Source organism: Oryctolagus cuniculus, chromosome 9 (assembly GCF_051225735.1).
Source record: "Oryctolagus cuniculus isolate XC-2025 breed Fujian yellow rabbit chromosome 9, ASM5122573v1, whole genome shotgun sequence".
Taxonomy (NCBI): domain Eukaryota; kingdom Metazoa; phylum Chordata; class Mammalia; order Lagomorpha; family Leporidae; genus Oryctolagus; species Oryctolagus cuniculus.
Window position 1 is genome coordinate 95,287,547 of NC_142875.1, and position 24,575 is coordinate 95,312,121.

The 24,575-nt window shown below is 46.3% G+C and overlaps 2 long non-coding RNA genes across 4 annotated transcripts in view; one reads left to right on the forward strand and one right to left on the reverse strand.

Annotated features, from left to right (window-relative positions):
• The window catches only part of LOC138843845 (uncharacterized), a 96,382-nt gene extending 88,343 nt beyond the window's left edge, over positions 1-8,039 (reverse strand). The window contains exon 1 of the long non-coding RNA XR_016212958.1: positions 7,944-8,039. This is a non-coding gene — a long non-coding RNA (uncharacterized LOC138843845). The remainder of the gene's footprint in view (positions 1-7,943) is intronic.
• Positions 8,040-8,366: 327 nt separating this feature from the next.
• LOC127492129 (uncharacterized) overlaps positions 8,367-24,575 on the forward strand; it is a 58,175-nt gene continuing 41,966 nt past the window's right edge. Inside the window, exons 1-2 of one of the 3 annotated variants that reach the window (XR_016212954.1) lie at positions 8,367-8,509; positions 17,816-17,952. This is a non-coding gene — a long non-coding RNA (uncharacterized LOC127492129). Of the gene's footprint in view, positions 8,510-17,815; positions 17,953-21,213; positions 21,349-24,575 lie in introns of those variants that run through there. The other 2 variants (XR_016212956.1, XR_016212955.1) reach the window with 2 other exon arrangements.

The following is a 24,575-nucleotide window of genomic DNA, read 5'->3' on the forward strand; positions in this document are numbered from 1 at the left end:
AGTCAAATTCCCTAGAGACAGGAAGTAGAATGGTGGGTGCCACGGGCTGGGGGGAGGAAGCTTGGAGTTAGCATTTAGTAGACATGGAATTACCGTTTTGCAAATGAAAAGTTCTGGGAAATGAATTGTGGTGAGGGCCACAAGACAATGTGAATGTGCTTATGCCACTTAGAAATGCTAAACAAGATACCAAACTTTCCGGGATCTTCATCTCTTAATTTGGCATCATCAAATTCTCACTGGCCAAATCAAGTCTTTTAGAGAAAAAAAAATGCTTAATGTGGTGACCTGAGTTGGCTAAACATAAACATCGGAAAAATGATTTATCTGGGCAGATTCCAGTGCTAACAGCAATGACTATAACAACCTTAAACTTTTCTCTAAAGGATATGTTCCCACAACCAGGGGAACTGATGATTTTCACACCTTTCATCTCACTAAAAATGTGAGTACTTACAAGTAGTGGGGCTCCAAATGATAGATATATTCTGAGAGCTGAACATGAAAAAAATATTCTACACCACTACATTTAATGTGTAAATAGAGAAATAGCCATTAAAAGGTATTTGATCAACAAGATCCTAAGATTATGCATTCTGTAAGCTAAGAGAACTGCTTTCAAAAATGAATGTTACATTTTACTAACAAGTTCAGTTAAGTTTCAGCTAGTTCAACCCCCTAGTTCATTTCTAATATAAATCCAAATACTCCAATTCAGAACCTTTCAAGATTTACGTATAATTTTAAGTGATGGATAATTGTGTGTTACTTTATGTATGTTTGTGATTCATTGTACAAGGGAATGCTGCTCTGTTTCCAATCAAAGGAAGCTATAGGCATTTGGGTCAGAGATGGCCATTGTTTTCTGATGCTTTCCTAAATTACCTGAGAACAAGTCACTGACACAGAACAGTGATTTATTTACTTAGCTCTGGGTTCTGGAGGCTGGGAAGTCCAAGTGCACAGCACTGGACTTTGGTGAGGATGTTCCAATTGTATCATAACATGGCAGAGGGCTCCACTTGGTGAGACAGAGCAAGTATGTGTCCGCTCGGATCTCTTTTTCTCTTCTTGCAAGGCCATAAATGCCAACATGGGGTTCTACCCTTATGACCTACAATCCTAATTGCCTCGGATGCTCCCATTTCCAAATACCATCAAGCCGTGAATTTGGGGCTTAAGTTTTCAATACATGAAATTCGGTGGACATATTCAAACCACAGCCAGGGGTCATCTTGTGATATTCAACTTGAGACAGAACGCAGCCACACCAAAACCTGCCTGGAGAGATGAGCACACTCTTGTGCCAACCTGATTTGCTGTACAGTCCTCATTTCTCAAGACCGAAAAAAGCTCACAAGACACTAAAGTCAGCGGCATCTGAAGACAACTCTACGTGAGCTAGGCAAGGGCCAAGAGAACAAACGAAGAAAATCTGAGAAATCCTCTCCTCTGAAAATGTCCGGAGACTTCCTCAGTCTCGTGCAAGCCAACAGGGAGATAACCCTGATCCTTACAGCTTCATGGGGAGCACAGACGGCTCATCAATCAAAGGCAAAGACATTGAGATTTGAGAAACATTGAGATTTTTAGAGAAGGCATGTTCTATTTCAGTCTGGTTTTTAGAAAGAATAGAATTCCAAAACACTGTGGGACCTAATCAAATCAAACTAATCAAATCTCTCCTTTTGCAGATAACACATCTAAATCTCCAGGAATTTGGCTTGCTAAGCATATGTTAATTTGTGCTAGAGACAAGACTTGCATATAGTCCTCTCCAGTCTATGCCAACCAAATAAAACTCTCAGTTGGTTTCATCTTCAAGTTACCAAGGCTTTGTGAAGCAAAAATATATTTCACTTCTTTGGAAATTGGCATACATTTTCCTTAAAAACAAGATAGACAATGAATAGGCTAACTCCAAATACCTGATATATGCTCATGAGACAGTAGCGCACACACACACACACACACACAACCTGCAAACCTAACATCCCAGAACGGAGTTTATCTGTCCATCTAGAAACACCAGGAAGGATGGAATAAGAGACAAGATACAACCTTCTGGGGATCCCTCTAGGTGAGATTGGAACTCCATGGATTAACTGAGCTACTCCCAGGAGATACTCCCAAATTCCAGGACAGGTTTCCTGGTCACTGTGTATTTCCCTCCATCAGTCTCACGATATAGGCAATTGGCTGTTGCCCTGTCTTTTGTAGCCATCTGAGGTTACTCTATTTTTTTATTTGAAAGAGGCAGATACTTGACAGCTGCCATTCGCTGGTTCACTCTCACAGAAGTCCTGGCTCAGGCTGAGGCTGGGAGTCTGGACCTCAGTCCAGGTCTCCCATGTATGTGGCAGGGACACAATCACTTGAGCTATCACCACTGCCTCTTGGGGTCGCCATTAGCAGGAAGCTGGAGTTGGGCATCAGAACCTGGTTACCCTAATGTGGGACACAAATAACTAAAACATCTGTTCCACATTCTGGAATTTCAGACCAGTATTTTTCTCCTCTCTGCCTTGCTGTCCTCCTCAACACAGTACAGGTTATTTTGTTACCTAAACATCCTCTGTCCTAAAAATAAACACTCACGCATCTTTTTGTGGTTTTCCAGCGATTCATAGCTATTATCAGAAATGCAGAAAGAGAGTAAAAAGGACTCTTTCTCTTCTGCTCCCTCAGACAAGCCCCTTCCTTTATTTCCTTCAGATGGAGGAATTCCTTCAGGAAGGTAAAGACTTCCAATCCTACAGTCTGCTTCACCTTGGTTCACAGAGGCAGAAGTAAGATTTCTTGACCCATCCTCACTGGATCAGGTAGGATGCTGCACTGAAAAGCAGGACAGGGCCTGGTCTGGGGGCACTGGGGTCATGAAAACATGCAGGGGGCCGACATCAGGAAAGCAGCCTCATCACCGAGGGGGATGTGGTGCCTTGGCTTGCTCCAGGACACTGGGGCATCTCAGGGAGAATGTACTGGACTTGGTCTTTCACTGTGCGTTTCTGTGTTCATATCCATCTACCACGAATCTGATGACAAACTACACAAGGAGAGCATCCATGATGTATCTACTCATGCCCCTGTTGGCACAGAGGGTAAGAAGTGTCTTCAAAAAGTTGGTGGGAAAGTAGAATTAAGAGCTAAGTTTATTTTGGTGGAGGAAAAATATTGAAAATTCACATGCATGCATGATCTTCAAAAAATTCATGGAAACTGGTATTATGAAGAAATTAAGTGTGGATTTCCAATTGCTTTCTTGAACCAGAATAAACGTACCTCTTAATCCCATTTCCCCATGAACTTCTTAAAGTACTCCTGGCATTGTAAGTGACTGACAAATCCATGCCGAGTGTAAGAGAACCTGCAAGCCACTCCAATGCCATCACCTTCTCCAGCAGCTCATGGACATGAGGAGTGTGAAGTCCTCAACAGTCAGGAGCAGTCAGTTTTCCCCGCTCTTTCTCCATTTGCATTTGGTTCTTCCATTCCTTCATCTCAGGGGCATGCAATGAGGTGAGAATTTAATTAAAAGGTGTTTGAGAAGCAGCTACTGAACAGCCAACCCACACCTCCACGTGTGCCAGCTGATCTGCAAAACTGACCTCTTAGACAAACGTCTGGCTCAGCTCCAAAGGAGCAAGCTAGCGTTCTGCCGTTCAGGGATTTGCGCTAACCCCAAAACTGACTTCTCAAACTCCAGGTGCTGGCACCAATCCCTGCACTAATTAAGTATGTGCTGCTCTAAGAACTAAGCATTCTTTTCTGGCTGGTATCACAATAGCTGCTCCCACAGAGCCTGTTTCTGATTCCACCCATCCAGGGGAGCTGTTGGATTATGTCCAAAGAGCACATTTTGAAAACTTTTGAGATTCTTTGGGGGTAAAAAAAGCCCACCAAATGGATGGGCCCCACATTCCTCAGTGGGGACCTTTCAGAATAGAGTCCAAGGCCTTTTACTTAGAAGCAAAGAGGAATGGCCACAAAACAAAAATTAAAAATCCACAATTCAAGATGGTGGAGAGTAGGCTTTGTGAGACTGAAGTAAAAATCAATGTCTAAAACCATGGGCAGAATTTGAATTCAGCTTGCAGGAAGGGCCATGAAGTGGCATCTTAAACCTCTCAGCAAATGGTAAGATGTGAAATGAAAAAGAGTAGACCACTTCATCTTTTCTGCAGGCAGATATGAAGTCTCAAAGAAAGTTAAGGAGACAAACTCAAGCATTTTGAGATTCAAAGTTTGTTGATATATAAACTTTTATCATGGAAGTCTCTAGAACCTTATTCTTTGGCCATCGTGAAACAAAGTATTGATTCTTACCCTGACTAAGCAGGTTCTGTGCAGTCCAGCCAAGGGCCAAACACTGGCCACAGACTTGCTGCCTTCTCTCCAGGCCCTGCTACTTTATGGTCACATATTTTAACTATTTGAATATTTGTTTAACACATTCCAATTATAAGCTTGTTACTCAACGCCTCAGAGAAAACCTTCCAAGTCTTAGAGCTACCTTTCCTAGTCAGAAACACTGCCAAACATAGCTCATGATAAGCAAGCCTGGAAAACGCCATCCGGGTAGAGACTGCCCTCGCTCATCCTCATGGCTGTGATGCTTGTAAAATCTGTGCTTCGTGGTGCCTAGGGCACAGCACTTCCATTTCTATCAGACTTCTCACACTGCACAGGCAGTGACTACGCAGCAAATCACCCCACAGTGCCAAAAAGGCAGAAGGACAGGTGAGGCCTGGCTGGAAATAGGACTGTCATCAGTTTCATCTTCCATGTCAAAAAGTGACAAGGTTTGAAAAGGTGAGAGTGAAATATAAGAAGCAAGTTAATTATAGAATTCACTTCCAGATATCCATTTTAAAAATATACACCCAGTGGAATATACGGATGTAAAAAATGGCCACAATTCATTCAATCGTTTAATGTGCTAGGAGAGAATATTAATAGGAACAACAAAGCAATTGAAACAAGTGAACAGATCTTGTCTTCAAAGTCGTAGACCACCGCGACCTTCCTTATTCTCTATTATGGGCTCCATGTTCACATTCAAATCTCAACACCCAGCATCTCAGAATGTGACTGCTTGTGGAGACAGAGCCTTTAAAAGGGTAATGGAGATAAAATGAGGTCATCAGGGTGGGCACTGCTGTTCACTATGACTGGTGTTCTTATAAGAGATTAGGAGACAGGGAACACCAAGGGACGGCCTCTCGAGGACTAGGGAGAAGGCGGTCATTGAGAGAGAAGCCTCAGAAGGAACCAACACGGTCAATCCTTGGTCTTGGATTTCCAGCCCTCCCAAAGTGTAAAACAATAACAACCTGTTATTTAAGCCCCCACACCAGGAGCTGTTAGGGCAATTGCAGCTGACTAATCCACTTGGCCTCTTCCTTCATTCCTGTTTTTGAACATCAACTTTTTTTTTTAAATCAACTTCATTCTCTCCTGATTTGTTTTCTTTGCCTCCACTGAGCCCTGCTCCAACTCCTCCTGTCTGCTGGCCTCCTCTTTCTTTATTTGTCTTTTGTTTTGTTTTGTTGTTGTTGGTTTTTTTTTTTTTTTTGGTTAAATATTTATTTATTTGAGAAGCAGTTATAGAGAGAGGGAGAGACGTCTTCCATCTGCTGGTTCACTCCCCAAAATGGCCGCAACAGCCAGGGCTGGGCTGATCCGAAGCCAGGAGCCAGGAGCTTCCTCTAGGTCTCCCACGCAGATGTAGGGGCCCAAGGACTTCGGCCATCTTCCACTGCCTTCCTGGGCCACAGCAGAGCTGGATCAGAAGAGGAGCAGCCAGGACACGAACTGGCACCTCAGGCGGATGCTCAGTCCCTTTACTTGTCTTTCAAAAGAAGTTCCTTCACGTTCTTCCCAGCCAGAGCTGGAACTTTGGGAAGGTGAGAGGGAAAGGAGCCATCAGCACCCAGCACCCTAGGTCTGATGAGAGACCCAGTCCGCCAAAGCTCACAAGGGTGTCTGGTTTGTAACAGTACAACACAGAACTGTTTGACCTCTTCAGAAGGTGTGTTTCTCCCTTTCTGAATGACCCTGACCAAGTCACTCAGTTTCCCTGAATTTCTGTTTCCTCACATATGGAAAAATAATAGTAAAATAATATGGTGGGCATTTGGTGCAGCGGTTTTCAATGCCTGGGACACCTCGATCCCATATCAGCATTCCTGGTTTGTGTTCAGGCTACTCTGCTTCCAATCCAGCTTCCTGCCAAGATGTACTGTGGAAGTCAGCAGATGATGATTCAAGTACTTGGGTCTTTACTGACTACGTGGGAGATCTGTTCCAGGCTCCTGGGTTTGACCTGGTCCAGCTCTGCTTTTACAGCCATTTGGGGAGTGAACTAGCAGATGGGAGATCCCATTGCTGAGTGCTTGAGTTGAATCCTGGTTACTGCATGCTTCTGATTCAGATTCCTGCTAAGGTACCTGGAAGGCAGCAAATGATGGTCCAAGTAGTTGGTGTTCCTGCCACCCACACAGGAGACCAAGATGGAGTTTCTGGTTCTTGGCTTCAGCCTGCCCCAGCTCCAGCTGTTGCAGGCATTAGGGGAGTGAACTAGAGAATGGAAGATTCTCTCTCTCTCTTTCGCCCCCTTTGTTACTCCCTTTCAAATAAATAACTAAATTTTAAAAATAGAAAGCACTAACTGGTAATGTTTCATCAATGTCTTTGTAAAACACTAACTCTGGAAAAACAAATTACAAACACCAAAAGAGGAGAAGGCATTACACACAGTAGTTAAGTCGCTCCTTGGGACACCCTCGTCCCATACCTGAGGGCCAGCTACTCTGTTCTGGAAGGCAACAGGTGATGATTCAAAGACTTGGGTCCCTGTCACTCTTACAGGAAACTTGGACTGGTCCCGACTCCTGGCTTTGGCCTGGCCCAACCCAGGCCATTGTGGGCATTTGGGGAGTGAACCTACAGATAGAAGATCTTTCTCTCAAGTAAATTAAAAATAACTAAGTTTTTTAAGATGTCATCTTAAAAAACACCAAAAGTTGTCTTTAGTTATAGGAAAAGAAAAAGAAAAAGCGGGTTGGGTAAGGGGGCAGTGAATATTATAATGGCCACCAATCATTGCACTGGAAAAGATAATTCAAAGTCCTTGTCATCTTTTCCCTGTAGATTGCGGCTGAAGCAAACAGGCTGGCATATTTACACGTAACAGAATTCCCAGTGAATTCTCCCACCCTTGTGAAAAGCACATGTTAAACACTCTAACGGAACTGTGTGGCTTATTGTACAATGCCTGCTACTCGCTGTATGTACTTTTCCAAAAATTCGGTAAATACGTGGGACAGCTTAAGACCAATTTGTATTCACGGATGCAAACACGGCTTTGTAATTTTTCTGATAATTAAGGAATGGCCTGTCAGCAAACGCTGCCTTGAAAACAAGGAAGTGGAGTATCTCTTTTTCCTAACTTTAGAAAAGGCTGCTTTCTTTTCCATCTCTCCCGACAGACGGTAATCCAAATACTTTTCCAGAAAGCAGAGCATCATGGCGGCAACGAGGCGGTAGCGGGGACGCCCTAATCTCTAAACAAGGGACAAGCCGCTTGCCAACACCCGGCGGCGCGTGAGGAAACCGCCGGCCACCGAACGCCGGCCCCACCCCCGCGCCCGCGCGCCCTCGGTCGCCTGGCAACCCCGGCACGCCGCGCTCGGCCCCGCCCCCGTTGCCAGGGCTACGCGGCCGCGCCGCCACGCCGGCTTTGTGTTGGTCCGCGCGCTCTGCCTCGGCACCTGCTGGGGCGCCGCCACTTTTCAAACGCTCGCGCCGCCGGCTCCTCGGTTCCTTCTCTGACCCGCAGCCGCCGAGCCGCGAACCTAGGATTTCGGCCACGCGCTGCTTAGGTGTCCTTGCTGCAGACGTGCAGGAAGGGTGACCGGCGGCAGCGCGTGGACACCACTGACCTTGCCCAGCATTCCTCTCACGTTCGCAGCGCGGTCCTGGGGGGACGGGACAACCCCGCGCACAGCCCGCCGGAGGAGAGTCACGGCGCGGCGGACCCGGCGCTCAGCCCTGGGCGCACGCAGTTCCGACAGCTCGGAGAGCTCCTCATGTGCACCTCAAAGGCGGGGACCTCCTGGCCCCGGGTGGCGCGGTGCTAAGTCCCTCGGGCCGCCGCTTTCCGGCCGGAGCGTAACGTGGCTCAGGAGTGCCGTTCGGACGCCACCGGCCCCAGGCGAGGAGCGGCTCCGCGGCCAGAGCGGCAGGCGAGACCCGGGCCCTTACTGCTGTTTGTTGCTGTTCGAAGGACGCGGGGCAGGCGGCGGCGGCGGCCGGGCAGACTCGGCTAGTTTCTTCAGGGTGTTCTCTCGGACTGCCTCCCAGCCCCCTTGCTGTTCCATATTCATGAGAAGGCGGAGTCGCTTTGCAACTCTTTGGCGTCGCCTAGGGTTGAGCCAGCAGAGAAGAACTGGGAAACAAGGCTAAGAGGAGAGAAGAGTCTTGACGCCAGCGAACTTCAGATTCCTGGGTATGGTGTCTTCCCCAGCTTCAGGCGGTGAGAACTCCCACGCACTTACGCACGCACACGCACCGTGTCTTAAGGTCCGATTGCGCAAAGAAAATTTCAAACAAGTCCTGACCAACCTCTATGGTTTTGATTACAGTATTAGACTTAAATAAGAGAGGTTTAAAAAGTTTATTTGTTTTATTTGAAAGGCAGAATGACAGAGGAAGACAGAGAGAGAGAGAATCTTCCATCCACTGGTTCACTCCCCAAATGGCTGCAACAGCCAAGGCTGGGCCAGGCCAAAGCCAGGATTCCATCCTGGTCTCCCAACAGGGGAGGCAGGAACCTCAGAAAGCCAAGTACTTGGGCTTCCCAGGCACGTTAGGGAGCTGGAAGGGAAACAGAGCAGCCAGGACGGAATCAGTGCCTGTAACATGCATCTGCTTAACCCACTGTGCTATACCCAGTCCCTTGCCCGTCGGGGTGCCGGATTCTGTCCCGGTTGCCCCTCTTCCAGGCCAGCTCTCTGCTGTGGCCAGGGAGTGCAGTGGAGGATGGCCCAAGTGCTTGGGCCCTGCACCTGCATGGGAGACCAGGATAAGCACCTGGCTCCTGCCTTCTGATCAGCGGCGGCCATTGGAGGGTGAACCAACAGCAAAGGAAGACCTTTCTCTCTGTCTCTCTCTCTCACTGTCTAACTCTGCCTGTCCAAAAAAAAGAAAAGATTTATTTGTTTATTTGAAAGAGTTACACAGAGAAAGAAGGAGAGGCAGAAAGAGAAGTCTTCCATCTTCTGGTTCACTCCCCAAATGGCTGCAACAGCTAAAGCTGAGCCGATCCAAAGCCAGGAACCAGGAGCTTCCTCCAGGTCTTCCCACACAGGCAGGGGCACAAGGACTTGGGCCATCTTCTACTGCTCTCCTAGGCCATAGCAGAGAGCTGGATGGAAAGTGGAGCAGAGGGACCCGCCTGCTGGAGCCGTCACCACTGCCGACTGAAGTCTGCATTAGCAGGAAGCTGCGGTTAGGAGCTGGAGCCAGAAATTACACCCAGACACTCTGATGTGGGCCTTCGGCACCTTAACCCCCCACGCCAAATGCCTACTCCCCTATTGAATTCTATAATTCAGTTGAATTTTAATTTTTAATGTGATCCTGCCCTCCACCATTCCCAAGTAACCCAGGATTGAGGTTTTTAAACAGTCAAGCTGCTACTGGAAACTCATGTTTAAAAAATAACAAGAAACTGGTGTACAAAAAACGACAGGCCTAAGGAAGTTCACAGAGGGAACCAGGTGAGCCTGACTGAAAAGCACAGGCAGCTGCTGCCCTGAGCCAGGCCCCCCAATTGTAACACGTGCTCCCACAGAATGTGCTCATCCAGGATGGGTTCTTTCCCCTCCGTGAAAACTCCCACATTAAAAACATCACTAGGTGACACCGTGGAATGCAGTTGCATACTGTCACTTGCGGTTCACCTGAGACGGCGATCTGCAGGGCTGCAAAGATGCTTCTATCCAACACTCTACAAACAACCCACCATGGTTCCCACTGTATTAAAGTCCTACAGAGGGGCCGGCACTATGGCATAGTGGGTAAAGCCACCACCTGCAGTGCTGGTGCTGGCATCCCATATGGGCACGCTGGTCCCAGTCTCAGCTGTTCCATTTCCAATCCAGCTCTCTGCTAATGTGCCTGGGAAAGCAGCAGAAGATGGCCCAAGTGCTTGGGCCCCTGCCACCCACATGGGAGACCCAGAGGAAGCTCCTGGCTCCTAGCTTTGGATAGGCCCAGGTCTGGCCGTTGCAACCATTTGGGGAGTGAACCAGCAGATGGAAGATCTCTCTTAGTTTCTCTCCCTCCCCACTCTCTGTATCTCTGCCTTTCAAATAAATAAATAAATAAATCTTTTAAGAAAAGTCCTACAGAAATGTCCCTGCCAAGATACAAATGTATTAACCAGAGAGGTGAACCTGCCTCACGCTCACAGGGGTTAGCCTTATGGACTAGACAAATCCATTCATTGGACAAATCCTTAGAGGTGCCAGGAAATGTTGGTGCTGGGGTGACAAAGAGCAGAGCAACACCCCATGGCACATCCCTTCTAGTTAGGAGCAGACCACAAACAAAAAGTCAGTAATCACTATCACAAAGAAAGTTAAATGCTATCACATTTAACATGGCAAGCGCATGAAGCCCCAAGGATGTAGAGGAGCCATGATCTCCCTGGTGGAATCTATTGGACCAAGTCCAGATTTTCTAACTGGGTTTTAAGTCCCATTGTACAGCCTTTGGTCATGTGACCTTAGGTGTGTGGTATCCACCTGGGTTTCTTTTCCCTCATCAAACAGAGGAACTGGGTTACATATTGCAGCTGTGTTGAGATTGGACAGGAAAAGTTGTAGTGTCTGTTATGCGCACAGGGAGGCCCAGAGCAACCCACTTGTGGCTCAGTGATCAGTTGTGAGTGCTGATGTGAGCTTAGGCTCCAATGACCTTGGCTGGGTGGTTCTCAGCCTAGTCTTCTGAGCTATCAACATGGGTGCTAATTCCTACCCCAGGGTTGCTGGGAATGCTAAATGAGATAATATACAAAAATCACAGTACTGGCTGTTGCAATCATCTCTCTCAATTTTATTTGATAAGCAGAGAGACTTTCAGAAGTAGACTGAGACAAAGATGAGAGAGATCTACCAGCTCACCCCTGAATTGCCCCCCAACAGCTGGAAACTGCCAACTAGCCAGGAACTCAACCGAGGTTTCCCGTATGCCTGGCAGGAACCTAACTACTTCAGCCATCACCTGCTGTGTCCCAGAGTATGCACCAGGTGTGCACCAACAGGAAGCTGGGCTGGAGACCAGAGCCAGACCCAGGCCTTCTGACATGGGATGAGGGCATCCCAAGCAGGGACTTAACCTCTATGCCATCACCATCATCAGGTATTCTGGAAGGCAGCCACAGGGCAGGATTCTTTGACAGTTTTGGTGACTGGATTATGGGGACTAACTTTGCTTTCTAAGCTCACTACTCACCTGTAATTCTTTCCTACAAAAGGCTGTAGAGAGGGAGTTTAATGTCTATGAGACAGAGTTGGCCCTCTGCCTATGTTATCTCACCATGGGAACTACCAGGAGAGCCGTTTACAGATCTGAGGTCAATGACGTGCCACATATTGCACAGGGACTAGATCCACAGGCCTCTGTCCCAGCACCTTGCTGTTTCTTACCACCCTTCTTCAGGGCATCTGCAACTTTTGGCAACAGCAACTCTCTTCAGAGCATTTGGGAAAGATCCCTGTCTTTGGGGCTGGCATTGTAGCACAGTGGGTTAAGCTGCCACCTGCAGCACTAGCATCTCATATGAGCACCAGCTCCATTTCCAATCAAACTCCCTGTTAATGCACCAGGGAAAGCAGCAGAAGATGGTCCAAGTGCTTTGGTCCCTGCCCCCTAACATGAGAGACCCAGATGGAATTTCAGGCTCCTGGCTTCAGCCTGGCTCAGTCCAGAGGCTGTGACTCTCTCTCTCTCTGTGTAACTCTGCCTTTCAAAAATTTTTTTAAAATCTTAAAAACAAAAAACAATGAAACCCATTGTTTTCTGAGTCTTTGGTCATGGACTAGTAGCAAGCACTTCATTCTTCTCTTACACAAAATGAAGAGGGAGTATGTCCTCTAGCTCCTGGGCTCAGGCCCGGTGTGTCTCTTGGTTACTGCAGGGACACAGAGAAGAGAAGAGCTGTGTGGAGCCACCTGCCTCCTTGGCCTTGGCCTCCCGATTGTGCAGGAAGAGATATACTTCTCCCCAGAGCTGGAGCCAGTGTTAGAAACAAGTGCTGAGGAGGGCCTCCCCCAGTGCCACCTCCTTCCCATCCCACCCTCTCTCACAGCAAACTTACTCCCGAGAAGGTCCTGGCCAGTTGTCTAGCAGAAAGTCCTTGCCCTATGGAGGTTCCAGCCCCACACAACAGCTCCACCCACCCTGCCACTTCCCAAATGCAAAAACCCAGAGAGAAGCCTCTAGATGTCTTTATATAGACACGGCCAGGTTCTAAGGCCTTTAGGTCTTCCTGAATGAGAACTCAGAAGGAGCAATCATTAAAATATTCCAAGGTTCCGAAGGCAATTTTTAGAGCAGTCTCATTCTATGGAATATACTGTACAATGCATAACAGTAGCTGAGCATGGACGCCTTGGAGAACCAGGAACAATGAAACTGTAGGCCCTGAAAAGAAGGGGAAGAACAGTTTGGAGGCTGGACTTGTGCAGACCCCAGCATTAGTCTCTGAGGTTCCCCTTGGATTGAGAAAGGATGGAATCTGCTGCCTTTTTTTTCTAGAATCCACATCAGTAGCTCAAGTCTAGAAAGACCCATTCTGAGTCCTCTGGGAGATTTTATTCAAGGTGCATAATTTTATCCTGAGCATATCAGAACTCATTTGTACTTGCAATTGTTTGGAAGTGCTAATACTCATTGTCATCACATTTTCATAAATATGCTTATTTTATTGAAATCATGCTTTGGTACGGGAAAGTTTTAGATGACGATTATACGTACATTCCACTCAGTAGCAAGAAAGAATTCAAAATAGGCAGACAAGGAAAGCAAGAGATGGGGGAAATGATGGCGGAAAGACTAGCAGACATTTACATATTTGTATTTAAGTAAATTCACACGTTTATGTGCATAAAGACCCTCTTAGGACTAATTCTGAAAGCAATGTAATCAAATAAAAATTAATCTTTAGTGCAGTTGAAATCTTTTAAAAATATTTTATTTATTTGAGAGGCAGAGTTACAAGAGGTCTTCCATCTGCTTGTTCATTCCACAAATGGCTGAGCTGATCTGAAGCTAAGAGCCAGGACCTTCTTCCAGGTGTTCGACATGGTTGGAAGGGTCAGAGCACTTGGGCCAGCTTCTACTGCTTTCCCAGGGCATATGCAGAAAGCTGGATTAGAAGAGGAGCAGCCGGGACACAAACTGGCACCCATATGGGATGTTGGCGCTGCAGGCAGAAACTTAGCCTACTATGCCGCAGCACGGATCCTGTACATTTGAAATTTTTAAATGGTGTGTTTCATGTAAGGATGTATTGTTTTTAAGGGCAAAGGGGGGTGGCATTATGTGACAAACAAAAACAGCATTTTACTTCGCAGGCCATTTTACAAAGTAAAATAATCAATGGAAACACAATTTTGCAGGAATAATCACTGAAGTACACTAACAAAAGTCATGTGTGTATAGTGTATTAATGAGCATATAAAAAATATTCACAATCAGGTCAAAAGTGAAATGTATAAATGCATATCACAATGGTTGGTGATTTTGTGCACCCAGCTTTATTTATTTTTATTTTTTATTTTTTTGACAGGCAGAGTGGACAGTGAGAGAGAGACAGAGAGAAAGGTCTTCCTTTTCCGTTGGTTCACCCTCCAATGGCCGCTGCGGCCGGCGCATCGTGCTGATCCGAAGCCAGGAGCCAGGTGCTTCTCCTGGTCTCCCATGGGGTGCAGGGCCCAAGGACTTGGGCCATCCTCCACTGCACTCCCTGGCCATAGCAGAGAGCTGGCCTGGAAGAGGGGCAACCAGGACAGAATCCGGCGCCCTGACCGGGACTAGAACCCAGTGTGCTGGCGCCGCAAGGCGGAGGATTAGCCTAGTGAGCCGCAGCGCCAGCCTGCACCCAACTTTATAATTGTGATCATCTGGGGCCGGTGTTGTAACGTAGTGAGTAAAGCCTCCACAGCAGTGCCGGCATTCCATATGGGTGCCGGTTTGAGTCCTGGCTACTCCACTTCCAATCCAGTTCTTTGCTATGGCCTGGGAAAGCAGTAGAAGATGGCACAAATCCTTGGGCCCTTGTACCTGCAGGGGAGACCCAGAAGAAGCTCCTGGTTTCAGATCAGTCCAGCTCCGGCCGTTGCAGCCATTTGGGAAGTAAACAGCAGATGGAAGACCTCTCTCTCGGCCAGTGCTGTGGCTCACTTGGTTAATCCTCCGCCTGCGGTGCCAGCACACGAGGTTCTAGTCCTGGTCGGGGCGCCGGATCCTGTCCCAGCTGCCCCTCTTCCAATCCAGCTCTCTGCTGTGGCCCGGGAGTGCAGTGGAGGATGGCCCAAGTCCTTGGGCCCTGCACCCACATGGGAGACCAGGAGGAAGCACCTGGCTTCTGGCTTCTGGCTTCGGATCAGCACAGTGCGCTGGCCGCAGCGGCCATTGGGGGGTGAACCAACAGAAAAGGAAGACCTTTCTCTCTGTCTCTCTCTCTCACTGTCTAACTCTGCCTGTCAAAAATTAAAAAAAAAAAAAAAGACCTCTCTCTCTCTCTCTCTCTCTCTCTCTGCCTCTGCATAACTCTTTCAAATAAATAAATTTTTTTAATTTAAAAAAAATAATTTTGTGATCATTTGAAATACCACAACAGAAAATGTATGTCTTTTGAGAAAACTGATCAAAAATTGCCATTAACTGGACAAATGTTGTGGTGTAGTGGTGTAGCTGCCTGTGATGCCAGTATTCCATATGGGTACCAGTTTGTATCCCAGTTGCTCCATTTCCAAACCAGTTTGCTGCTAATGAGACTGGGAAAGCAGCACAAGATAGCCTGAGTGTTTGGGCCCTTGCCACCCAATTAGGATACCCAGAAGAAGCTCCAGGCTCCTGGCTTTCGCCTGGTTGTTGTGGCCATTTAGAGAGTGAACCAGCATGTGGAAGATCTCTCCTGTCTCTTTCTCTTTCTCTAACTCTTCTTTCAAAAAAATTATCTTTTTTTAAAAAAAAAATTTGCCTTGAGTTCCCACTACATATGCAGTTCCCAAAGAACTGAGAACTGGAAAAGTCTTATCTTTCCCAAGTGCAGATGTACAAAAAGACATCTTTTCATTTATTGAGGAAGTCTCAACATCCTTATGTAGATGCACAAAAATTACACCCAAGTCAGTGTCATGATAATGCTGTTTCTTAAAATCTAATTTGCTGGCGGGTGCCTCGGCTCACTAGGCTAATCCTCGGCCTATGGCGCCGGCACACCAGGTTCTAGTCCCGGTCAGGGCACCAGATTCTGTCCCGGTTGTCCCTCTTCCAGTCCAGCTCTCTGCTGTGGCCCAGGAGTGCAGTGGAGGATGGCCCAAGTCCTTGGGCCCTGCACCTGCATGGGAGACCAGGAGAAGCACCTGACTCCTGGCTTCAGATCAGCGCAGTGCGCCAGCCGCAGCAGCCATTGGAGGGTGAACCAACGGAAAAGGAAGACCTTTCTCTCTGTCTCTCTCTCACTGTCCACTCTGCCTGTCTAAATAAATAAATATTTTTAAAAATCTAATTTGCAAAAAATTCATAAAACGAACTAGAAATCCTTAAACAATTTATACTTCCAGTACTGGAAATGATACAAAAATAAAATACATAGCATAGTGCTGACATGTTAGTAATGTACACATTACCAAAAAAATCTATTCAAATCCACATATAAAATATTCATTCGAGATTCTACCAGAAAGTCAGGATTTGTTATTAGGAATAAAATGAAGAAATGAGCAAAGATGAGGCATCCTCCTTCATGGAGACTATAGTTCAGAGGAAAGAAAAGGGTCAGACTAATGCCATCACAAAGATAAATACATCATCACAATCCATGATGAACCCATAAAGAATTGCAGGTTGCAAAAGGGTTGTAAAATATAAGAACTGGCCTGCACATTAACGTTACAGCAGTAAAATGCTTTCATAAATTACCTACTTCATTTTCTTCAGATTTTCTATTCCCATAAATTCACATCAGTGTGCATCGTAAATACAAACATAGTGATTTAAGTTTCTCATGTCAGTTGAAGAATACATTTTTTTTTTTTTTTTTTTTTTTTTTTTTTTTTTTTTTTTTTTTTTTTTGACAGGCAGAGTGGACAGTGAGAGAGAGACAGAGAGAGAAAGGTCTTCCTTTGCCGCTGGTTCACCCTCCAATGGCCGCCGCTGCAGCCGGCGCACCGCGCTGATCCTGGCAGGAGCCAGGAGCCAGGTGCTTTTCCTGGTCTCCCATGGGGTGCAGGGCCCAAGCACCTGGGCCATCCTCCACTGCACTCCCTGGCCATAGCAGAGAGCTGGCCTGGAAGAGGGGCAACCGGGACAGAATCCGGCGCCCCAACCGGGACTAGAACCCGGTGTGCCGGCGCCGCAAGGTGGAGGATTAGCCTATTGAGCCACGGCGCCGGCTCTGAAGAATACATTTTAAGTGACTTCTTTTGTTAAGATTTTTGTCTTTATGACAAAGTACATAATAAAAATTTACTCAGATAAATTGCTGTGGTGCCAGTCATCATCCTGAAAGATTTTATCCCAAATATTAGCCCTTATTCCCCATGGAAATTGTAGGATTGTTTTTAAAGATGTATGTATGTATTTATTTATTTGAAAGGCAGAGTTCCAGAGAGAGAGAGACAGAGAGAGATATATTTTTCACTAACTGATTCACTCCCCAAATGGCCATAATAGCTAGGGCTAGGCCAGGTGGAAGCCAGGAACCTATAACTCTATCTGGGTCTCCCACTTGGGTGGCAGGGGCCCAGGGACTTGAGCCATCTTCTGCTGCTTTCCCAGGTGCAATAACAGGGAGATGGATAAGAAATAGAGCAGCCAGAACTCAAACTGGTGCCCATATGGGATGCCAGCATTACAGGCAGTGGCTTAACTCACTGTGCCACAATGATGGCTCCCAAAACTGTAATTTTTTAATTTTAGCTATCAGAATTTCAACATTTGGCATTTTAATCATTCCATATTGCAACTGGATCTTTGGGGATGTCAATATTTGGAATTGTGTCATTGGGGACTGTGATCAACCCCAGACTCTTATAAGTGTTTTCTGGGTACAAGTTTCCCCCTCGCCCATCAAAACTAACTTTAAGAATGCATTGAGAAACAGGTCTGATGTTGGTCATGAATTTGTCTTTGAACACATTTAGATAGTGCTTCTGGGTTTAGTATCAACCTCCATTCAAAGAGCAAAAGACTGAAGTAGAAGAAGAGGAAAAGGTGAGAGTGGGGGAAAGCCTGGCCCTAGTGAATTGGCATTGCGGGGGTGGAGGGGGCACAGCCCCATGCCTCAGGACGCCAGAAGGGGTGATGGACCCTACTACTCCTTCCCAAGCAGTCATTTCACAAAGCCTGACTGATCACTAGTCATGCCTCTCACTGACCTGAGGAGCTCATGGAAAGTGTAATTAAAAGATAAATTTGGGGCTGGTGTCATGGCACAGTGGGTTAAGCTGCCATTTGCAAGTCTAGCATCCCATAGAAGAGCAGTGGCTGAGTCCTGGCTGCTCCACTTCCCATCCAGCTTCCTGCTTATGAACTTGGGACAGCTGCAGAAGTTGGCTGAAGTGCATGGGCTCCTGCCACCCATGAGAGGGACCCAGATGGAATTCCTGGCTCCTGAACTTGGCCTGGCCTCGACCTGGCTGCTGCAGCCATTTGGTGAGTGAACCAGCAGATGGAAGCTCTCTCTAACCCTCTCTAACTCTGCCTTTCATATAAATAAATCTTTAAAATATAATTTTATTTTGGTGCAAAAAGAAGTTAGAATCCATGCATATGAAGGATCTTCAAAAAGTCTATGGAAAAATGTGTATTATGAAAAAAACTGAACAGATTTAAACATTCTTTGCACCAAAATAACTTATCTTTTAATAACATTATCCATGAATTTTTGAAGTACTCTCTTATAGTACGACATTTGTTCTCTGCTCTGGAGATTTAAGAATTTCATTATAAGGGTGGGCATTTGGCACAGTGGTTAATACATCACTTTGGATGCTTGCATCCCATATTGGAGTACCTGAGTTTGAGTCCTGGCTCTGTTTCTGATTCCAGCTTCCTGCTAATGTGCACCCTGTGAGGCAAAAGGTGATGGTTCAAATAGTTGGGTCCCTGTCACCCCTAAGTTTCTGGCTCCTGACTTCAACTTGGCTCAGCTTCAGCTGTTGTGGGCATTTCGGGGGCAGACTAGAGGATAGAAGAATTTCTCTGTCTCCTTCAAATAAATTTTTAAAAATTAAGGAAAAGAATCTTGTTATAGACACATCACTTTATTAGATATTGCTGTCCATAAGGTTTAATTCAGGTACCACTATGGCTAACCCTGTTCTCAGTTTTTGTATTACCCTCCAGTTAACTAATTTGGATAAAAAATTTCTTGTGCATTTGAAATACACATAAATACATGCTATCCCCTTCCTGGGTCCCAATTAAACAACACCAGAAAATTGGGCTAATTATGTGGGAAGTTTTTCAATCCAAGTAGTACAGACACAAATATTTACTTCAAAATATTCCTCTATTTCCAAATGTAATATTATTTCCATGAATTTCTCTCATGTGTCACTTGGCCTTGAATTACATGAAAGAAAATGAAGAAGGTGGGTGGTAGAGACTCACTCATGTCTACAGCACTAAATTCTTCTAAGCATCAAACTAGCGTTTCACCTTGGGACCCTAATTAAAGTCACCTTCTATCATTTTCAGTGTGTACCTCAGAGAAATAGGCATTTAAACAAAACTGACACAAGCTGACAGCCTTATTAACTGCCAGCATCAAGCCTGATGACCCCAACCCAGAATCCTCTCTCAATCTGCTGCTGCATACAAATAAACCTCCTGGCCTGCGGTTGACCAGATAGCTATAGAGGGAGGAGAAGGGAAATTGAAATCAAGGTTTTGTAGTAAATTTGCCTCTTCCTAAGCCCATGAGAGTGAGTCAGATTCCTCCCCATCAAGCATTAGTTGTAGCCAGCTGTGCACATTGCTCTATCATTGTTGAAGTGGTATCAAACTGTTATCCCTCATTTTGACTCCTGTTCATGCATTCAGGTATTTACCACTAAAAATTATGCAAGGCCTTTTATTCAGGACTTTTACAACAGGTGTCAATGGATGAGAGATTGGGCTCAACTCTGAATATGGGGATTTCCAGGCAGCAACCACAGGAAGAGGATCAGGAAGCACAAAATTGCCAAGAGGAGTTCAAGGGTAGGGGACTCCTGTTCATCTGACTTCACAGGCTTCCTGCTGAAGGCCGGCCAGCGTGATTAGATGTCAAGGGTGAGCAGATTCTTGCTACAAGTATGCTAGGCAAGACAAAGATTTTGCCCAAAGAGGAGGCCTAATCAAAAAGAGGCTCATTGGTGGGGTTGGCATTGTGGCACTAGGATTTAAACCTTGCTGTGACACCGCATTCCAAATGAGCATCAGTTTGAGCCCAAGCTGCTTCATTTCTGAGTAAGCTTCCTGCTAATGCACCTGGCAGAGCAGCAGAAGATGGCCCAAGTGCTTGGGTCCCTACCACTCCCATGGGAGACCTGGATGGAGTTCCAGACTCCTGGCCTTAGCCTAGCCTGGCACTGGCCTTTGTGACCATTTAGGGGCAGAACCAGGGGATGGAAGATCTCTCTGTCTCACTGAAACTCTGCCTTTCAAATAAATGAATGAATAAATCTTAAAGAGAAAAACAGGCTTGGGAGAGGCTGCTGACTGCATATTGGTCAAGCAGAGAACATTTTTCTGCTCAGCAACTATCTATTATCCATGTATGAGGTAAGATGCTGGGCACCTGGAGAGTAAAAAACAGAACAGGATCCATAAGGACATTAAGGTACAATGGAAGATAACATGTATACATTGAATTCCTGTAAACTTAACTATTGTTTAAATGTGGCTTCAAAGGACATGATTTAAACATATCACTATTGCTTCTACTTACTTATATTTTAAAAATTTTATTTATTTGCAAGGCAGAGAGAAAGAGAGAGGGTAAGAGAAAGCCAACCAGTCAGATAGATAGACAGAGCTTCCATATGCTGGTTCATTCCCCCTAAATACAGCCGGTTCTGGGCCAGGCTGAGGCCAGGAGACAGGAATTCAGTCCAGGACTCATGTGAGTGGCAGGGACTCAAGTACTTGAGCCATAACCTATTTCCTCCCAGAGTATGCTTTAGCAGGAAGCTGAAATCAAGAGAGGAGCTAGAAATCAAACCAATCAAACTCCAGGATGGGATGTAGGATTTCAAAAGGGTCTTAACCACTACATCAAATGCTCACTCCCTCCCCCAAGACACAACTTGAAGACTACTGTGGCACATTCTCATTTAAAGCCAACAATGCCATTGTGATACAAATAACAGCTTTGGTTTGTTGTTCTGGATTCCTTCTGAGAAGAGGATCGTGGTGGGGGCAAGAGGTGCAGTCACCACACGGACCCCGGGAGCCGGGTGAAAGCGGTCCTGAGGCTAGCAGCCCACAGACTCGTTTATTTCAGTTGGTATAGCAGCTTATGTAGCAGAGGCAGTCATTCCGGTCAAGGGGCGGTTTATGCCCTAACCAATCACAACCTGTTGCCAGGCAGACTCCATTGCCAGGTGGTTTCCCAAGCCATTCCTGAGTAACTGACACTCACTTGCCAGCAACCATCTTGACATGGCCTTCTCATTCCACCACATTGGTTAATGTGTAGATGGGAATTTGGGGAGAACACAAATAGCCGGGAGGATGATTGGGTCAAGTCACCGCTTGTGTTACCAAAACCTTGGTCCCTGTCCCTGGTGCTGAATCTTGATACTGAGCGCAGGTTTGAAGGTAAAGGAACTGAAGAGCTAATGTATTCGTGCATGAAGAGGTAACACTTCTCAGTCTCAAAAGCTACTGTCCTGCTTAGTGAGGATGGTCTTTGTTTCTTGAGGAGACTGAGCTGCCACAGCAATGCTGAAGTCGATTTGATAACAGTATCTCGGACTCTCGGACAACAGCACAGTTCCCTGGGAAACTTGGTTTTTGGCTTGACTTTATCATGAAGAGGACATAGCAGGATATTCTATACAAGTAAGTAGCTACAAAACGTTATTTGGATAAGATATCTGGTCAGCCAAGCTTGTTATAGAATTGCTGCTCAGTCCTTGAGAAGGCTGCTAGGTGGAGAGGTTAACCCTTTCTCTGCAGGATTGCTCTGCTCTGGCTGCCTGTAGGAGAAATGGAGATAAGGATTAAAGTGTTCTCAGGACATGATCAAAATGGAAACCCAATGACTAAGCCTTGAAGCTAAGTCATTAGATTTATAAAAGTGGCCTGAGAAACATCATTTGGCTAGAATTAATGAGAATATGGCTATATACTGTGGGAAGTTACCACCTTATATTTGATCATGGCAAGAATCAACTTTTGTAATTTTTATATCACCCTGTACCCAGTTACACTTGGGATGCCTGCATCCCATATTGGAATAGTGATTTCAGTCCTAGCTCCTCTGCTTCCAATCCAGCTTCCTCCTAATGCATCTGGGGAGGGGGGCAGCAAGTAATGGCCCAAACACTTGGGCCCCTTCCATTCACTTAGGAGATCCTGATGGAGTTTGAGCGCTCTCTCTCTCTCTCTTTCTCTCTCTCCTCCCTTCCCAACCTCCCCCCTCTCTCCTTTCAATAGATAAAAACAAATAAATAAACATGAAAAAGAATACAAGTTGCTACAGTTGAAGGTCCACTGAGGAATGGTGGATTTTGTTGTGAGGTGCTTTGATGATGTAAGTGGTGAGGCAGATGTTGAGTACAGGGGAGGGGCTTGCACAGGGCCTGAGGAGGGGGCCATAGAGTGGAGGCTGAGGACCCCAGGGAGGTGGGAAGAAGGGAAGGCATCAGTCTGAGGTGAATGTCATTCAACAGCGGAGAGTAAACATGATTTCATGACCACTGTCACCTTGAGGAGCTGGCAGTATGGTAAAGGCCATCTCTATGTAAGGACCATCATCTCTGAAAGCAGTAAAACAAGCAAAACCATTAGCAGTCCAAGACTAAGACCCCATGGCAAGGATCGAGGTCAGAACATGGAAGATTTGAAGCCTATTGAGGAGGACTTTCTCCCTGGGGTTCAGGCTGAGGCTGCTGTGGAAGTAAATGGAGCACCTCTGTGCATAGCCTGGGTGCTCTGCTTGTGGCTCCACGCACCACCCCGTCTTCCCAACTCTCCCGGATCCTCAGTCATCTCAGGGCGGGCATCCTCTCAGCCCACACCCTGCAAAGCCGCCTTCTCAGCTCATAACGCAGCCTTTCCAGAGCAGCCCAGTGTGCTGCCAGAAAACTGTACCCTCCATCTACCCCCCACCCTGACCCAGCACTATTTCCCTTTAACCAGTAAGAAAGAGGCAAGGCCAACATTGAGCACGTACCCAGCATAGCAGCATGATCTGCATACCCAGCATGATCACTATTGTTCAGTGCTCTGGACCCTTCAAAAAGTTTGTAGAACAGACAAACATTGTTGCTCAGTGGGTAAAGCAGCCACCTGGGACCCTCACATCCCATATGAAAGAGCTGGTTGGAGTCCTGGTCCAGCTGCCTGCTAATGTGTATCATGGAAGGCAGCTGGTGATGGCTCAAATGCTTGGATTCCTGACACCCATGTGGGAAACCCAAATGGAGTCCCTAACTCTGGCTTCAGCCTGACCTAGCCCTGGTTATGCTGTTGAGCATTTGGGGAAACAAGCCTCTCTCTCTCTCTCTCTCTCTCTCTCTCTGACTCTCTGTCTCATCACTTTGCCTTTCAAATAAATAAATATTTTTAATGCATGGAAAAAATAGAGTTTAAAGATTAGTTTATTTTGGTGCAAAAAAATTTTACATCCGTGCATGGTTGTTAAATAATGCACATTTTGGCCAGTGCCGTGGTTCAATAGGCTAATCCTCTGCCTGCGCCACCGGCACACCGGGTTCTAGTCCCGGTTGGGGCGCCAGATTCTGTCCTGGTTGCCCCTCTTCCAGGCCAGCTCTCTGATGTGGCCAGGGAGTGCAGTGGAGGATGGCCCAAGTACTTGGGCCCTGCACCCCATGGGAGACCAGGATAAGTACCTGGCTCCTGCCATCGGATCAGCGTGTTGTGCTGGCCGCAGCGGCCATTGGAGGGTGCACCAACAGCAAAGGAAGATCTTTCTCTCTGTCTCTCTCTCTCACTGTCCACTCTGCCTGTCAAAAAAAAAATAATAATAATACACATTTTGCAATGGACTTTTTGAAGTTCCCTTGTATGTTAATGACATAAGTTATCTTTTCTGTTCATAGTTTCCTTCAAATAATCCTTTGAGGAAGCCATCACCCATTAGCTAATTAAAATCTTTTCTGAACAAGGTCTTTTTTTAGCCTGCACGTATCCTTGAGAATGACGAGTGGCATCTATTTGCACTGGTTGTGAAATAGCACTTTTGTTGTGCCTGCTTTGCCATGGGGCATACCCTCCATTCAGTGCTGTTTGTTCACCACAGCCCTTCACTCACTCATTTGCTCACTGAACTTCGATTCAGTACAAATCTTGAACTAGGCTCTGTGCTGTCACAGGAGATCCAAACAGCAAGCTGCCTACCCTTGAGGAAGTCACAGTCTAATGGGAAAGACAGGCTGGACAGCATGATGCTGTAGCTGGAAGGCAGGGAAAGTCTCTGAGCAAAGTGTTCTGGAAGCACCCAAGGAGAATGCCCACTCACAGAGGTGGAATGCTTCTGGAGTTTGCTTATCACTTCCATTTTTATAGAATTCTATAGGTTTTGTAAATCTGATAGTCCTCCTTTGTAGTTTTACCTTTTCAAATTAAATGGTCATTTTCTTTTTTTTTAAAGATTTATTTATTTATTTGAAAGTCAGAGTTACACAGAGAGAGGAGAGGCAGAGAGAGAGAGAGAGGTCTTACATCTGCTGGCTCACTCCCCAATTGGCCGCAACAGCTGGAGCTGTGCTGATCTGAAGCTAGGAGCCGGATCTTCCACATGGGTGCAGGGCCCAAGGACTTGGCCATCTTCTACTGCTTTCCCAGGCCACAGCAGAAAGCTGGATCAGAAGTGGAGCAGCCGGGTTTCGAACCGGCACCCAAGTGGGATGCCAACACTGCAGGCAGCAGCTTTACATGCCACAGCACCAGCCCCTAAGTGGTCATTTTCATCTAGTCTTTTATGGAAGCATCCTTAGCTTATTTTTGGAAGAGAGAGAGAGAGAGAGCACTTGCATCTGCTGGTTCATTCCCCAAATGCTCACAACAGTTGGGGCTGAGCCAGGCTAAAGCCAGGAATCTGG